Raw genomic sequence first — 13,439 nt, 5'->3', positions numbered from 1 at the left:
AAGCCTGACATATAGCAAGCACAATGGAGATATGTCTGGCTTGTCTGAAAGTAGGCTAGTATTAAAGTACCAGAGAACATGTCAAAGGGGGCATCCGGATTTGAACCGGAGACCTCTTGATCTGCAGTCAAATGATCTACCACTGAGATATACCCCCTTTCTGGAAAACCATATCACAAAACACAATTTAGATATTTCTGTCTTGTCGAAAAGTAGGCTAGTATAAATGCACCACAGAACAGATTAGGTCAGGCTAAGGGGGGCATCCGGATTTGAACCGGAGACCTCTTGATCTGCAGTCAAATGCTCTACCACTGAGCTATACGCCCTTTCTTGAAAACCATTTAAATACATTTTTAAAAAAATCTTTGTTTTAAACAAGCCTAACATATCGCAAGCACAATGGAGATATGTCTGGCTTGTCTGAAAGTAGGCTAGTATAAAAGTACCAGAGAACATGTCAAAGGGGGCATCCGGATTTGAACCGGAGACCTCTAGATCTGCAGTCAAATGCTCTACCACTGAGCTATACCCCCTTTCTGGAAAATCCTATCTCAAAAGACAAGTGAGATATGTCTGGCTTGTCTGAAAGTAGGCTGGTATAAATGAACCACAGAACAGATTTGTTCAAGCTGAAGGGGGCATCCGGATTTGAACCGGAGACCTCTTGATCTGCAGTCAAATGCTCTACCACTGAGCTATACCCCCTTTCTGGAAAACCATTTAAATAAATTAAAAAAAAACCTTTGTTTTAAACAAGCCTGACATATCGCAAGCACAATTAAGATATGTCTGGCTTGTCTGAAAGTAGGCTAGTATAAAAGTACCAGAGAACATGTCAAAGGGGGCATCCGGATTTGAACCGGAGACCTCTTGATCTGCAGACAAATGCTCTACCACTGAGCTATACCCCCTTTCTTGAAGACCATTTAAATAAATTTAAAAAAATCTTTGTTTTAAACAAGCCTGACATATCGCAAGCACAAGTGAGATATGTCTGGCTTGTCTGAAAGTAGGCTAGTACAAAAGTACCAGAAAACATGGCAAAGGGGGCATCCGGATTTGAACCGGAGACCTCTTGATCTGCAGTCAAATGCTCTACCACTGAGATATACCCCCTTTCTGGAAAACCATATCTCGAAACACAATTTAGATATTTCTGTCTTGTCGAAAAGTAGGCTAGTATAAATGCACCACAGAGCAGATTAGGTCAGGCTAAAGGGGGCATCCGGATTTGAACCAGAGACCTCTTGATCTGCAGTCAAATGCTCTACCACTGAGCTATACCCCCTTTCTTGAAAACTATTTAAATACATTTTTAAAAAAATCTTTGTTTTAAACAAGCCTAACATATCGCAAGCACAATGGAGATATGTCTGGCTTGTCTGAAAGTAGGCTAGTATAAAAGTACCAGAGAACATGTCAAAGGGGGCATCCGGATTTGAACCGGAGACTTCTTGATCTGCAGTCAAATGCTCTACCACTGAGATATACCCCCTTTCTTGAAAACCATTTAAATACATTTAAAAAAAATCTTTGTTTTAAACAAGCCTAACATATCGCAAGCACAATGGAGATATGTCTGGCTTGTCTGAAAGTAGGCTAGTATAAAAGTACCAGAGAACATGTCAAAGGGGGCATCCGGATTTGAACCGGAGACCTCTAGATCTGCAGTCAAATGCTCTACCACTGAGCTATACCCCCGAGCTATACCCCCTTTTTGGAAAATCCTATCTCAAAAGACAAGTGAGATATGTCTGGCTTGTCTGAAAGTAGGCTGGTATAAATGAACCACAGAACAGATTTGTTCAAGCTGAAGGGGGCATCCGGATTTGAACCGGAGACCTCTTGATCTGCAGTCAAATGCTCTACCACTGAGCTATACCCCCTTTCTGGAAAACCATTAAAATAAATTAAAAAAAAACCTTTGTTTTAAACAAGCCTGACATATCGCAAGCACAATTAAGATATGTCTGGCTTGTCTGAAAGTAGGCTAGTATAAAAGTACCAGAGAAAATGTCAAAGGGGGCATCCGGATTTGAACCGGAGACCTCTTGATCTGCAGTCAAATGCTCTACCACTGAGCTATACCCCCTTTCTTGAAAACCATTTAAATACATTTTACCGGAAACAAATACCGGATGTCAAAGGGGGCATCCGGATTTGAACCGGGGACCTCTTGATCTGCAGTCAAATGCTCTACCACTGAGAAATACCCCCTTACTTTTAAACTATTTAAATAAATTATAAAATCTTTGTTTTAAACAAGCCTGACATATAGCAAGCACAAATGACATATGTCTGGTTCGTCTGAAAGTAGGCTAGTATAAAAGTACCAGAGAACATGTCAAAGGGGGCATCCGGATTTGAACCGGATTTGAACCTGAAAGTAGGCTGGTATAAATGAACCACATAACAGATTAGGTCAAGCTAAAGGGGGCATCTGGATTTGAACCGGGGACCTCTTGATCTGCAGTCAAATGCTCTACAACTGAGGTATACCCCCTTTCTTGAAACCTATTTAAATAAATTAAAAAAATCTTTGTTTTAAACAAGCCTGACATATAGCAAGCACAAATGACATATGTCTGGTTTGTTTGAAAGTAGGCTAGTATAAAAGTACCAGAGAACATGTCAAAGGGGGCATCCGGATTTGAACTGGAGACCTCTTGATCTGCAGTCAAATGCTCTACCACTGAGCTATACCACCTTTCTTGAAAACTATTTCAATAAATTAAAAAAATCTTTGTTTTAAACAAGCCTGACATATAGTAAGCACAATGGAGATATGTCTGGCTTGTCTGAAAGTAGGCTCGTATTAAAGTACCAGAGAACATATCAAAGGGGTCATCCGGATTTGAACCGGAGACCTCTTGATCTGCAGTCAAATGCTCTACCACTGAGCTATACCCCCTTTCTGGAAAACCATATCACAAAACACAATTTAGATATTTCTGTCTTGTCGAAAAGTAGGCTAGTATAAATGCACCACAGAACAGATTAGGTCAGGCTAAAGGGGGCATCCGGATTTGAACCGGAGACCTCTTGACCTGCAGTCAAATGCTCTACCACTGAGCTATACCCCCTTTCTTGAAAACCATTTAAATAAATTAAAAAAAATCTTTGTTTTAAACAAGCCTAACATATCGCAAGCACAATGGAGATATGTCTGGCTTGTCTGAAAGTAGGCTAGTATAAAAGTACCAGAGAACATGTCAAAGGGGGCATCCGGATTTGAACCGGAGACCTCTTGATCTGCAGTCAAATGCTCTACCACTGAGATATACCCCCTTTCTGGAAAACCATATCTCGAAACACAATTTAGATATTTCTGTCTTGTCGAAAAGTAGGCTAGTATAAATGCACCACAGAGCAGATTAGGTCAGGCTAAAGGGGGCATCCGGATTTGAACCAGAGACCTCTTGATCTGCAGTCAAATGCTCTACCACTGAGCTATACCCCCTTTCTTGAAAACCATTTAAATACATTTTTAAAAAAATCTTTGTTTTAAACAAGCCTAACATAACGCAAGCACAATGGAGATATGTGTGGCTTGTCTGAAAGTAGGCTAGTATAAAAGTACCAGAGAACATGTCAAAGGGGGCATCCGGATTTGAACCGGAGACCTCTTGATCTGCAGTCAAATGCTCTACCACTGAGATATACCCCCTTTCTTGAAAACCATTTAAATACATTTAAAAAAATCTTTGTTTTAAACAAGCCTAACATATCGCAAGCACAATGGAGATATGTCTGGCTTGTCTGAAAGTAGGCTAGTATAAAAGTACCAGGGAACATGTCAAAGGGGTCATCCGGATTTGAACCGGAGACCTCTAGATCTGCAGTCAAATGCTCTACCACTGAGCTATACCCCCTTTGTGGAAAATCCTATCTCAAAAGACAAGTGAGATATGTCTGGCTTGTCTGAAAGTAGGCTGGTATAAATGAACCACAGAACAGATTTGTTCAAGCTGAAGGGGGCATACGGATTTGAACCGGAGACCTCTTGATCTGCAGTCAAATGCTCTACCACTGAGCTATACCCCCTTTCTTGAAAACCATTTAAATAAATTAAAAAAAAATCTTTGTTTTAAACAAGCCTGACATATCGCAAGCACAAGTGAGATATGTCTGGCTTGTCTGAAAGTAGGCTAGTACAAAAGTACCAGAAAACATGGCAAAGGGGGCATCCGGATTTGAACCGGAGACCTCTTGATCTGCAGTCAAATGCTCTACCACTGAGATATACCCCCTTTCTGGAAAACCATATCTCGAAACACAATTTAGATATTTCTGTCTTGTCGAAAAGTAGGCTAGTATAAATGCATCACAGAACAGATTAGGTCAGGCTAAAGGGGGCATCTGGATTTGAACCGGGGACCTCTTGATCTGCAGTCAAATGCTCTACCACTGAGCTATACCCCCTTTCTTGAAAACCATTTAAATACATTTAAAAAAAATCTTTGTTTTAAACAAGCCTAACATATCGCAAGCACAATGGAGATATGTGTGGCTTGTCTGAAAGTAGGCTAGTATAAAAGTACCAGAGAACATGTCAAAGGGGGCATCCGGATTTGAACCGGAGACCTCTTGATCTGCAGTCAAATGCTCTACCACTGAGCTATACCCCCTTACTTTTAAACTATTTAAATAAATTATAAAATCTTTGTTTTAAACAAGCCTGACATATAGCAAGCACAAATGACATATGTCTGGTTCGTCTGAAAGTAGGCTAGTATAAAAGTACCAGAGAACATGTCAAAGGGGGCATCCGGATTTGAACCGGATTTGAACCTGAAAGTAGGCTGGTATAAATGAACCACATAACAGATTAGGTCAAGCTAAAGGGGGCATCTGGATTTGAACCGGGGACCTCTTGATCTGCAGTCAAATGCTCTACAACTGAGGTATACCCCCTTTCTTGAAACCTATTTAAATAAATTAAAAAAATCTTTGTTTTAAACAAGCCTGACATATAGCAAGCACAAATGACATATGTCTGGTTTGTTTGAAAGTAGGCTAGTATAAAAGTACCAGAGAACATGCCAAAGGGGGCATCCGGATTTGAACCGGAGACCTCTTGATCTGCAGTCAAATGCTCTACCACTGAGATATACCCCCTTTCTTGAAAACCATTTAAATACTTTTAAAAAAATCTTTGTTTTAAACAAGCCTAACATATCACAAGCACAATGGAGATATGTCTGGCTTGTCTGAAAGTAGGCTAGTATAAAAGTACCAGAGAACATGTCAAAGGGGGCATCAGGATTTGAACCGGAGACCTCTAGATCTGCAGTCAAATGCTCTACCACTGAGCTATACCCCCTTTCTGGAAAATCCTATCTCAAAAGACAAGTGAGATATGTCTGGCTTGTCTGAAAGTAGGCTGGTATAAATGAACCACAGAACAGATTTGTTCAAGCTGAAGGGGGCATCCGGATTTGAACCGGAGACCTCTTGATCTGCAGTCAAATGCTCTACCACTGAGCTATACCCCCTTTCTGGAAAACCATTAAAATAAATTAAAAAAAACCTTTGTTTTAAACAAGGCTGACATATCGCAAGTACAATTAAGATATGTCTGGCTTGTCTGAAAGTAGGCTTGTATAAAAGTACCAGAGAACATGTCAAAGGGGGCATCCGGATTTGAACCGGAGACCTCTTGATCTGCAGTCAAATGCTCTACCACTGAGCTATACCCCCTTTCTTGAAAACCATTTAAATAAATTTAAAAAAAAATCTTTGTTTTAAACAAGCCTGACATATCGCAAGCACAAGTGAGATATGTCTGGCTTGTCTGAAAGTAGGCTAGTACAAAAGTACCAGAAAACATGGCAAAGGGGGCATCCGGATTTGAACCGGAGACCTCTTGATCTGCAGTCAAATGCTCTACCACTGAGATATACCCCCTTTCTGGAAAACCATATCTCGAAACACAATTTAGATATTTCTGTCTTGTTGAAAAGTAGGCTAGTATAAATGCACCACAGAGCAGATTAGGTCAGGCTGAAGGGGGCATTCGAATTTGAACCGGAGACCTCTTGATCTGCAGTCAAATGCTCTACCACTGAGGTATACCCCCTTTCTTGAAACCTATTTAAATAAATTAAAAAAATCTTTGTTTTAAACAAGCCTGACATATAGCAAGCACAAATGACATATGTCTGGTTTGTTTGAAAGTAGGCTAGTATAAAAGTACCAGAGTACATGTCAAAGGGGGCATCCGGATTTGAACTGGAGACCTTTTGATCTGCAGTCAAATGCTCTACCACTGAGCTATACCGCCTTTCTTGAAAACTATTTCAATAAATTAAAAAAATCTTTGTTTTAAACAAGCCTGACATATAGCAAGCACAAATGACATATGTCTGGTTTGTATGAAAGTAGGCTAGTATAAAAGTACCAGAGAACATGTCAAAGGGGGCATCCAGATTTGAACCAGAGACCTCTTGATCTGCAGTCAAATGCTCTATCACTGAGCTATACCCCCTTTCTGCAAAACCATTTAAATAAATTTAAAAAAAACCTTTGTTTTAAACAAGCCTGACATATCGCAAGCACAATTAAGATATGTCTGGCTTTTCTGAAAGTAGGCTAGTATAAAAGTACCAGAGAACATGTCAAAGGGGGCATCCAGATTTGAACCGGAGACCTCTTGATCTGCAGTCAAATGCTCTACCACTGAGCTATACCCCCTTCCTTTTAAACTATTTAAATAAATTATATAAACTTTGTTTTAAACATGCCTGACATATAGCAAGCACAAATGACATATGCCTGGTTTGTCTGAAAGTAGGCTAGTATTAAAGCACCAGAGAACATGTCAAAGGGGGCATCCGGATTTGAACCGGAGACCTCTTGATCTGCAGTCAAATGCTCTACCACTGAGCTATACCCCCTTTCTTGAAAACCATTTAAATAAATTTAAAAAAAATCTTTGTTTTAAACAAGCCTGACATATCGCAAGCACAAGTGAGATATGTCTGGTTTGTCTGAATGTAGGCTAGTACAAAAGTACCAGAAAACATGGCAAAGGGGGCATCCGGATTTGAACTGGAGACCTCTTGATCTGCAGTCAAATGCTCTACCACTGAGCTATACCGCCTTTCTTGAAAACCCTTTAAATACATTAAAAAAATTTTTTTGTTTTAAACAAGCCTAACATATCGCAAGCACAATGGAGATATGTCTGGCTTGTCTGAAAGTAGGCTTGTATAAAAGTAACAGAGAACATGTCAAAGGGGGCATCCGGATTTGAACCGGAGACCTCTTGATCTGCAGTCAAATGCTCTACCACTGAGCTATACCCCCTTTCTTTTAGTATAAAAGTACCAGAGAACATGTCAAAGGGGGCATTCAGATTTGAACCGGAGACCACTTGATCTGCAGTCAAATGCTCTACCACTGAGCTATACCTCCTTTCTTGAAAACCATTTAAATAAATTTAAAAAAATCTTTGTTTTAAACAAGCCTCACATATCGCAAGCACAATGGAGATATGTCTGGCTTGTCTGAAAGAAGGCTAGTATAAAAGTACCAGAGAACATGTCAAAGGGGGCATCCGGATTTGAAACAGAGACCTCTTGATCTGCAGTCAAATGCTCTACCACTGAGGTATACCCCCTTTCTGGAAAACCCTATCTGGAAGCACAATTGAGATATGTCTGGCTTGTCTGAAAGTAGGCTAGTATAAATGAACCACAGAACAGCTTATGTCAAGCTAAAGGGGGCATCCGGATTAGAACCGGAGACCTCTTGATCTGCAGTCAAATGCTCTACCACTGAGCTATACCCCCTTTCTAGAAAACTATTTAAATAAATAAAATAAAAAATTGTTTTAAACATCCCTGACATATAGCAATCACAAATGACATATGTCTGGTTTGTCTGAAAGTAGGCTAGTATAAAAGTACCAGAGAACATGTTAAAGGGGACATTTGGATTTGAACCGGAGACCTCTTGATCTGCAGTCAAATACTCTACCAGTGAGCTATACCCCCTTTCTTGAAAACCATTTAAATAAATGTTAAAAAAATCTTTGTTTTAAACAAGCCTAACATATCGCAAGCACAATGGAGATATGTCTGGCTTGTCTGAAAGTAGGCTAGTATAAAACTACCAGAGAACATGTCAAAGGGGCATCCAGATTTGAACCGGAGACCTCTTGATCTGCAGTCAAATGCTCTACCACTGAGCTATAGCCCCTTTCTTTTGGTATAAAAGTACCAGAGAACATGTCAAAGGGGGCATACGGATTTGAACCGGAGACCTCTTGATCTGCAGTCAAATGCTCTACCCCTGAGCTATACCCCCTTTCTGGAAACCCACTTAAATAAATAATTAAATAAATCTTTGAATGAAACACAATTTAGATATGTATGGCTTGTCTGAAAGTAGGCTGGTATAAAAGAACCACATAACAGATTAGGTCAGGCTAAAGGGGGCATCCGGATTTGAACCGGAGAACTATTGATCTGCAGTCAAATTATCTACTGAAAGAATCCAAAATAATCAAAGATATTTTGATATTTTTCTTTGAACAAAGACATTTGTTTTACTGTGTTTCACCCCCCTCTCTCTTATCAGTGGGGCTGTTTGGGATTCCTAAAGACAAAGAGATGTTGAGGGCCTGTAGGCCAAATGGTGCCACACCTGTAGTACAGTGGGGGAAGTTTGGTCTGATTGGTCAGTTTGAAGGTCTCAGGGTTTCAGTCACATGGTCAAGCCTAAACAAGCCTAACATATCGCAAGCACAATGGAGATATGTCTGGCTTGTCTGAAAGTAGGCTAGTATAAAAGTACCTCAGAACATGTCAAAGGAGGCATCCGGATTTGAAACGGAGACCTCTTGATCTGCAGTCAAATGCTCTACCCCCGAGTTATACCCCCTTTCTGGGAAAACACTTAAATAAATAATTAAATAAATCTTTGAATGAAACACAAGTGAGATATGTCTGGCTTGCCTGAAACTAGGCTAGTATAAATGAACCACAGAACAGATTAGGTCAAGCTAAAAGGGGCATCCGGATTTGAACCGGGGACCTCTTGATCTGCAGTCAAATGCTCTACCACTGAGCTACACCCCCTTTCTTTTGGTATAAAAGTACCAGAGAACATGTCAAAGGGGGCATCCGGATTTGAACCGGAGACCTCTTGATCTGCAGTCAAATGCTCTACCCCTGAGCTATACCCCCTTTCTGGAAAGCCACTTAAATAAATAAATAAATCAATCAATCTTTGAATGAAACACAATTTAGATATGTAGGGCTTGTCTGAAAGTAGGCTAGTATAAATGAACCACATAACAGATTAGGTCAAGCTAAAGGAGGCATCTGGATTTGAACCGGGGACCTCTTGATGTGCAGTCAAATGCTCTACCACTGAGCTATACCCCCTGTTTGGAAGAACCTTTAAATAAAACAATAATTTTTTTTTGAATGAAACACAAGTGAGATATGTCCGGCTTATCTGAAAGTAGGCTAGTATAAATGAACCACAGAACAGATTGGGTCAAGCTAAAGGGGGCATCCGGATTTGAACCGGGGACCTCTTGATCTGCAGTCAAATGCTCTACCACTGAGCTATACCCCCTTTCTGGAAAGCCACTTAAATAAATAAATAAATAAATAAATAAATAAATAAATAAATAAATAAATAAATAAATAAATAAATAAATAAATAAATAAATAAATAAATAAATAAATAAATAAATAAATAAATAAATAAATAAATAAATAAATAAATCTTTGAATGAAACAACTTAGATATGTATGGCTTGTCTGAAAGTAGGCTAGTATAAATGAACCACATAACAGATTAGGTCAGGCTAAAGGGGGCATCTGGATTTGAACTGGAGACCTCTTGCTCTGCAGGCAAATGCTCTACCACCAAGCTATACCACCTGTTAGGCGTTAACAGCTTATGACCCAGGACCAGTAGTGAAGAAATGAAGACAGAGTCAGGGTTGCAATTAATTAAAAGAAAAATTTACTTAGAATAGTTTGCAGTTTCAAAAGCACAAGCCAGCTTCAAGTCTCACAAGGAGTTCGTAGGCCGCGCTCCCTCTCTCACCGTCTCGTTGCCTCGCCCTATCGTACATACAATTGTCCCAACAGTTATACCGTTTTCAAGGTCTTATCCACGTCATTACTGCAATGTGGATGGTTCTGATTGGCTCAGAGACAATGCACAGTCATGGTAAATTTCCACTCGAGTCAGTTAATCTGATGCACGTTTCCACTGACGTGTCAATTGTTGACGCTTTCACCCCAGAATCAGGCCCGTAGTGACCTTCCAGATCTGGAGCAGGCGCCAGCTTGCCCAGAACAACAAGTCCACCCATCTCTTAGGGTGCCCATTGAACACCATTCTGATCTGTAACACAAAATATTGCGCACATACACAGATACACAGTCTCTCCAAGGTTGGAGCTGATTAAGCTCCAGTTCTAACTAGTTCTTACCAAAACATACTGATAACATGTTCTTTCTTTAAGTGAGGGGCACACAATAGTACAGGCAATATTCATCTTGAGTCTTTAGTGTTTCAGTAAAAGGAAATATAAAAGGAATAAAACATAATAAATTAAATGAAAGACAAATCCATATTTCATATCTGGAAGCTGGGCTAAGTGAGCAAACACTGTTACTGTACTCCTGACATGTTAGGGGTGTGTGATACCTCCAAAATCCAAACACATGACCTTGTTGCCAGTGTTTAGTGACACATCACACATCTCTAGGCCAGACCCTCAGTCACTCCTCAGAGACCAAATACACACTTTAGAAAACAAGAAACAAAGCAAAATCATAACTGGATAGAATCATTATAATAATATAGGTAATATAGGAAGATAAATATTAATTAAGGTATTGATTATGAAGTTATTTAGGATATACATATATACAGGTATATTGAAGCGGCAGTGGATTTCAAAATCCCCCCTTCACTCCCTCATAAGGCCAATTTTAGGGTCCTAATGACATTTAGGCCGCTTCATAATGTTCCATGCCCCCCCTTTTTAGTTTATAATCTTTGAAAAAAAGAAAATCTATTTTCCCCTCAGGGATTTAACTTCAACCATTATTAATCTTATCTAATTTGGTTTTATCAATGGCTTGATTGATTACAATAAGCACATATTCATCCTCAAGAGGACATACTACATTAGCACCCCATGTTAAATACCACCCCATTAGAAATACCAAGATATCTCATATAAAAATAGGGATTTTAAATACACTTCTTTCAAAACACAGACATTTTTCATCTTCTAAACAATAGTGGTCTGAAATAAAAATAAACAAAATAAATAGGCATAATAATCCATCCAATTACATTCAGTCTCTGCATAAAACATCCTTCAGTTTACAGTCTACATACAGGTACCATCTTAATTACACATCCTATTCATTTCTTTCTCAAACATGTTCATTACAACCATTTCAATTGCTTTTCCCTGATTTTACTCAAGAACCTTCTTGTTAAAAACCTGTTAACCGTCACGAGGACGAGGACGAGGACGCACTGAAGCTCTCTTTGCTTAAATTAGCTCAAAATTACTATCAGGTGTAAGTAATTACCTTGACAAACTATAAATCATTAAAAAGATCTAAGACTAAAGTTTAATTTTTTTACCTCTGTTTTATTCTCAAAGTCTTATAATGACCGTAATGTGTTAATATGTGCCAGGAGTTATGAATATGATCTTGGGCATCGCTACCTTTTGATTGTAATATGCGCGTCATTTGCTCCCATTCATTAAAAACTCCTCTGTGGTCGTCATGAAGACACTCGACAAAACAACTTCCCTCAGGGCTTTTACTTTAAAAGAGTGCAGATGTGGAGAAATATTGATAGATTCTCACATGTTTGAGTCAAATTTCTATACAGAGAAGTATTATTTATTCAATCTTTATCCAAAATCCGCGGATGTATGATTATGAGAGCAGTAGACTGTGATATGCTGTGTTTTCAATTCATTCTGGCAGCCAGAGGGCGCTGGAAAGCTGTACTACTGAAAATTCACTCCCATATGGAATAGATGAAGAACAGACACATGTGACATTCAGGAAGTATCTGACATGACCAAAACTGCTTCCAGAGATCGTCAGATCGCTATTTTATGCAGATAGACACGTTTTAAGACAATAAACACACAATCGCGGCAATATATGGTTGGTCTGTGTTCTTTATGCCATGTTGGGTGGTTTCATAATAGATGATATTTATAATGCAATGCTATTCCACATAGCTTTATGAGATCACATATTGAACAGTTTGAATAGAGAATCATTAGTAATTATAATGCAGACAAAAGAATAATAATTAGAGCCATAACCAGTCCGCAGAAGTGTGAATGTGTGCCGGGGAGACAAACTGAACGGGGCAGTTTGCACCTCTAAACAATAGAGGCAAAATAGTGAATGAAAGCTGAGAAGATGTGGCAATAAACATCAATATTTTAGAGATATCTCAAAATAAAATCACATGAAACGATCTTGTAAAACGTTTAATAAAATTCAGAGTTTTAGACTGATCATCTTCAGATCTGAAATATAACATGGTCAGACTTGTGGCTTTAGCTGTAGTGCATTTCTAGATTTCTCCAAGGCCCACTTCAATTTTATTTTCATAAAGATATTTCATTCAAATAAATTTCTAATAACTTTACAAAACTTTGAAGCTTATTATAGCTTTTTTTGATTATAAAAATATTATCATTTTGACTTTACAGTAAACTGCTAGGTGTCTGCTTTCAGATGAGACCATAATTATGCTTTTAGTGCAAAGGATTCACAAACTGTATTTGTTTTAGTCTGAGTATGCATTTCTTAGGATTTTTTCAAAATTTGGAAGGCAGCTTAACAGGTTAAACCCATTTTCATAACTTTTTTTGACATAGATTTCCACATACTCAAACCTTTTTGTCAAACTTGCTATTCCCAAACTGTAAAAAAATGCTGTAAAAAAACGGCCACATTTTGACAGTAAAATGCTGTTTTCCATTAAAACAGTAATATACTGTAGAAAACAATGCATTCTGGGTAATAGTAGCCAACAGTAATATACAGTGAATTAACAGCGCTTAAAGTTGACACTCAGAGGCTGTGTTCAAAATCACTCTCCATTCCCTTATTCACTATTCCCTACACTAGTTCACTGATATAGACCACTCGACAGAGAGAGAGGAAAGAAGAGAGTGAATTCAGACAATGATGAACACCTGCTGTTATCACTGAAGGAAAGAGAAACATGATTTCATCAACTGACGATAAAAGAAGACATTAAATCTCTGAAGATCTCAGCAGAGGATTAAACAACTCCACAAACAGCATGACCAGCTTCACACATTACTAACCAGACTGACTTTATTTCCTTCAGACGTCTACAGAAGCTCTCATTGAGAATTATCAGATGTTGTTTGATTGTTTCTTCTG

At 38.8% G+C, this 13,439-nt stretch overlaps 19 non-coding genes across 19 annotated transcripts; all 19 read right to left on the bottom strand.

The window, feature by feature from the left end:
* Positions 1–464: 464 nt before the first annotated feature.
* trnac-gca (transfer RNA cysteine (anticodon GCA)) lies at positions 465–536 on the bottom strand. The gene has a single exon. It is a non-coding gene; the product is annotated as a tRNA-Cys (tRNA).
* Positions 537–636: 100 nt separating this feature from the next.
* trnac-gca (transfer RNA cysteine (anticodon GCA)) lies at positions 637–708 on the bottom strand. Its single transcript has one exon. It is a non-coding gene; the product is annotated as a tRNA-Cys (tRNA).
* Positions 709–842: 134 nt separating this feature from the next.
* trnac-gca (transfer RNA cysteine (anticodon GCA)) lies at positions 843–914 on the bottom strand. The gene has a single exon. It is a non-coding gene; the product is annotated as a tRNA-Cys (tRNA).
* Positions 915–1,219: 305 nt separating this feature from the next.
* Positions 1,220–1,291, bottom strand: trnac-gca (transfer RNA cysteine (anticodon GCA)). The gene has a single exon. It is a non-coding gene; the product is annotated as a tRNA-Cys (tRNA).
* A 341-nt stretch (positions 1,292–1,632) lies between these two features.
* On the bottom strand, positions 1,633–1,704 carry trnac-gca (transfer RNA cysteine (anticodon GCA)). The gene has a single exon. It is a non-coding gene; the product is annotated as a tRNA-Cys (tRNA).
* Positions 1,705–1,817: 113 nt separating this feature from the next.
* Positions 1,818–1,889, bottom strand: trnac-gca (transfer RNA cysteine (anticodon GCA)). Its single transcript has one exon. It is a non-coding gene; the product is annotated as a tRNA-Cys (tRNA).
* Positions 1,890–2,023: 134 nt separating this feature from the next.
* Positions 2,024–2,095, bottom strand: trnac-gca (transfer RNA cysteine (anticodon GCA)). Its single transcript has one exon. It is a non-coding gene; the product is annotated as a tRNA-Cys (tRNA).
* A 747-nt stretch (positions 2,096–2,842) lies between these two features.
* On the bottom strand, positions 2,843–2,914 carry trnac-gca (transfer RNA cysteine (anticodon GCA)). The gene has a single exon. It is a non-coding gene; the product is annotated as a tRNA-Cys (tRNA).
* A 100-nt stretch (positions 2,915–3,014) lies between these two features.
* On the bottom strand, positions 3,015–3,086 carry trnac-gca (transfer RNA cysteine (anticodon GCA)). The gene has a single exon. It is a non-coding gene; the product is annotated as a tRNA-Cys (tRNA).
* Positions 3,087–3,391: 305 nt separating this feature from the next.
* On the bottom strand, positions 3,392–3,463 carry trnac-gca (transfer RNA cysteine (anticodon GCA)). Its single transcript has one exon. It is a non-coding gene; the product is annotated as a tRNA-Cys (tRNA).
* Positions 3,464–4,559: 1,096 nt separating this feature from the next.
* trnac-gca (transfer RNA cysteine (anticodon GCA)) lies at positions 4,560–4,631 on the bottom strand. Its single transcript has one exon. It is a non-coding gene; the product is annotated as a tRNA-Cys (tRNA).
* Positions 4,632–5,426: 795 nt separating this feature from the next.
* Positions 5,427–5,498, bottom strand: trnac-gca (transfer RNA cysteine (anticodon GCA)). The gene has a single exon. It is a non-coding gene; the product is annotated as a tRNA-Cys (tRNA).
* A 133-nt stretch (positions 5,499–5,631) lies between these two features.
* On the bottom strand, positions 5,632–5,703 carry trnac-gca (transfer RNA cysteine (anticodon GCA)). The gene has a single exon. It is a non-coding gene; the product is annotated as a tRNA-Cys (tRNA).
* A 921-nt stretch (positions 5,704–6,624) lies between these two features.
* On the bottom strand, positions 6,625–6,696 carry trnac-gca (transfer RNA cysteine (anticodon GCA)). The gene has a single exon. It is a non-coding gene; the product is annotated as a tRNA-Cys (tRNA).
* A 131-nt stretch (positions 6,697–6,827) lies between these two features.
* Positions 6,828–6,899, bottom strand: trnac-gca (transfer RNA cysteine (anticodon GCA)). Its single transcript has one exon. It is a non-coding gene; the product is annotated as a tRNA-Cys (tRNA).
* Positions 6,900–7,239: 340 nt separating this feature from the next.
* trnac-gca (transfer RNA cysteine (anticodon GCA)) lies at positions 7,240–7,311 on the bottom strand. Its single transcript has one exon. It is a non-coding gene; the product is annotated as a tRNA-Cys (tRNA).
* A 413-nt stretch (positions 7,312–7,724) lies between these two features.
* Positions 7,725–7,796, bottom strand: trnac-gca (transfer RNA cysteine (anticodon GCA)). Its single transcript has one exon. It is a non-coding gene; the product is annotated as a tRNA-Cys (tRNA).
* A 1,326-nt stretch (positions 7,797–9,122) lies between these two features.
* On the bottom strand, positions 9,123–9,194 carry trnac-gca (transfer RNA cysteine (anticodon GCA)). The gene has a single exon. It is a non-coding gene; the product is annotated as a tRNA-Cys (tRNA).
* Positions 9,195–9,519: 325 nt separating this feature from the next.
* Positions 9,520–9,591, bottom strand: trnac-gca (transfer RNA cysteine (anticodon GCA)). Its single transcript has one exon. It is a non-coding gene; the product is annotated as a tRNA-Cys (tRNA).
* Between the last annotated feature and the right edge of the window lie 3,848 nt (positions 9,592–13,439).

Source organism: Pseudorasbora parva, chromosome 22 (genome assembly GCF_024679245.1).
Source record: "Pseudorasbora parva isolate DD20220531a chromosome 22, ASM2467924v1, whole genome shotgun sequence".
Lineage (NCBI taxonomy): Eukaryota > Metazoa > Chordata > Actinopteri > Cypriniformes > Gobionidae > Pseudorasbora > Pseudorasbora parva.
The sequence above is the reverse complement of the archived record's forward strand: the minus strand, read 5'-3'. Positions and strand labels throughout refer to the sequence as shown.